Genomic DNA, 2675 nt, shown 5'->3' on the forward strand with positions numbered 1-2675 from the left:
ATCAAAGACGGTAAACAAGACTTCCCAAGGAAAGGTTCTTCCAGAAAAAGACAAAAAGAAATTATGGAGAGAAGTAAAATAAATTATATCACAAATTATATAGTGCATTTTAACATAAGACCTTACAAAAGGTTGTCCAGTAAATTTGTTGTTTCCAAATTATTTTTGTATTACATCAACATTCATTTTTACTTTGAGAGACAAGATTACATTTAATGGTATGAGATTTTGAATTTACTGGAAGGCATAAGGGAAGAAATTTAACTGTTGTACTTTCTAAATAGGCTACTTAGAGTCCCAGAAATAGTCATACTGTATGTTATATCACTGTTGAATGCACCACACTTTGAAGATAACATACAACAGACACCCTGACTCTAGGTGGAAAGTTAAGCAGACCTTAAAATGACTGGTTTGCCAACATGTAATCATCAAACGAGGTAATGTCTTATGAATTTCAGTTTGCTACTTACTGATTAAAGTGGACCAGGGAAAAACAGAACTTGATTTTCTAATTAAATTCTCCCTTTGGTTTTGTGAAACCTCTTGGATATTGCCTTCGTTAGTCAGAATTCACAGTACGGTTTCAATTATAAATGAAATATTTCAGACACACATTTTAAAAAAGCAATATTATTCAGTGTTGTCTCTATTTGCATGATTTGATTATAGTTGATAGAAATTAACTTTAGTTATCATTAATCAACGAGAATTTATTAAAAAGTTAGGAAAGTTATTCTGGAGTGTTACAGACCACAGAATAATGGGCCATGGCAGGAGCTCTCTTGTAGGGTTGGTGCTCATGGGAAAACAGTTGCACTCATTTCAGTCTTTTGCTCTACTCTTTTTATTCTTGACATGTTTATGAAAGAGAAAGGACCTTGAGGTGTAACTTCTAGGTCAGCAACTCTCAAGCTTTTTGGTCTCGAGGATTCATTACATTCTTAAAAAATATTGAGGACCCCGAAGAGCTTTGGGTAAAGTGGTTAGTATCTATCCATGTTCGCAGTGGTTTGAGTTAAACCTGAGATAGACACACAAGGAGATCCTCCATCTGTGGTTCACTCACCAAGTACCTGCAGACCTGGGGCAAGGTCAGGCCAAAGTTAGGAACAAGTAACTTCACCTGGGTCTTCCACAGAAAGGGCAGGGATGCAGCCAAGTCATCTGCTGCTGCCTTCAAGGGTGCACATGAGAAGAAAAGCTACGAAAAGAGGTGGAGCCAGGATTCTAAGCAATCCTATAGGGGAATCAGTAGTCCCTTAAGTGCCGTGCCAAATGTCTACTCTGAAAAGCTCACATTCAGGTTTTACTAACTCCTGTCAAGCATTTGCTGCAGCAGTTAAGTTCGTGTTTCAGTTCTAGTTTTAACTCCGGCTTCCATTCAAGCTGCAGAAAACTGCCTAAGTTGCCTTGTACCGCTGGCAATGCCAAATTTGTGTTAACTTTGTTGGAGTGTCAGTATAGTTGCCTTTTTTTTTTTAAAGGATGTGTGGAAGGCAGGGAACAGTGGGCCAGAACACACCATCAAGCCCCCAGACAGGGTACTTCAGGTTACCTTGGGAAGGGGTTCTGGCAATATCTTGGAGTAGGACTGGCTGATGGTGTGCTTGAGAAGTGAGGAATAATTTCTGGGTTCTTCTGGTGACTGGGCCATTGCACTCATACTTACACAGGGAGGCTGACATGGAACGGCTTAGAGGCAGTACACTGGAGGGCATGTTTGGGTCAGACCAAGGCAATTGCCCACATGGAAGACCTGGGTTGGGCTAAATAGCTTTACCATAGCCCTTTTTGGTACACAAAAAGTTGGAGTTGGGGAGCACACCTGGCTGGGATAGGCCATAGTACCCTCCCATGAGTGTCAAGGCAGGGGGTGGCCCATGTCGGGCTGGCTGTAGCACCCATAAAACATAAGAGAACCAGATCTGGATGCATACTCTATAGGGGACTTGATCCTCACCTCTGTGGGAGTGCAAAGCTTGCATGTTTGCGTGGAGGACCATAGGTGGTGATGCGCTGAGCCAAGCTGGACTACAGAACTTAGCTGGTATTGGAAGGAGCTGGGGCTAGGAAGTAGCCAGGCTGGTCCAGGGTGCAAAACCCACTGGCACATACAAAGCCAAGCACTGAGCACAGACCATCCCAAGCAGGGCTGTGGCACATGCTAGTACCTGTGAGATCCAGAACTGAGAGTGTACCTGGTAGGGGAACTTGGAGAACAAGCCACAGCTCCTACTTGGGAGTGTGAGAGCCAGCGATGGGAACAGGCTGGACTGGACTGGTCTGCAGTACCTATCAGCATATATGGGATGCTGGATCTGGGGGCAGAGTCAGTTCACAGAACATATTGGCATCAGTGAGAGCCAGGCAGTGTACAGGCTAGGCCAGTCTGGACCACAAAACCCGTCTGTTCACCTGAAGGCCATGCTAGGTTACACTGCTACACCTGCCAATGCAGCTGGAACTGGGGGTAGGCCAGCCTTAGCCAGGCTGCAGAGCTTGTGGCAAATGCTGAGACTGCTGGCTAGTCATCCCAGGCTGGCCTACTGGTTTATACAAATCCAAGGGCTGGTAGTAGGCCTTTGTTGGAACCTCAGGAACTCCCAACCTGGTCTTCTGCTTCCTTCCACTGGTGAGCATGAGAACTGGTACTAGGAGACTGGCAGATCCAG

The sequence above is a fragment of the Ochotona curzoniae genome, unplaced genomic scaffold (genome assembly GCF_017591425.1).
Source record: "Ochotona curzoniae isolate NIBS_2020 unplaced genomic scaffold, NIBS_Ocur_1.0 contig_1071, whole genome shotgun sequence".
Taxonomy (NCBI): Eukaryota; Metazoa; Chordata; class Mammalia; order Lagomorpha; family Ochotonidae; genus Ochotona; species Ochotona curzoniae.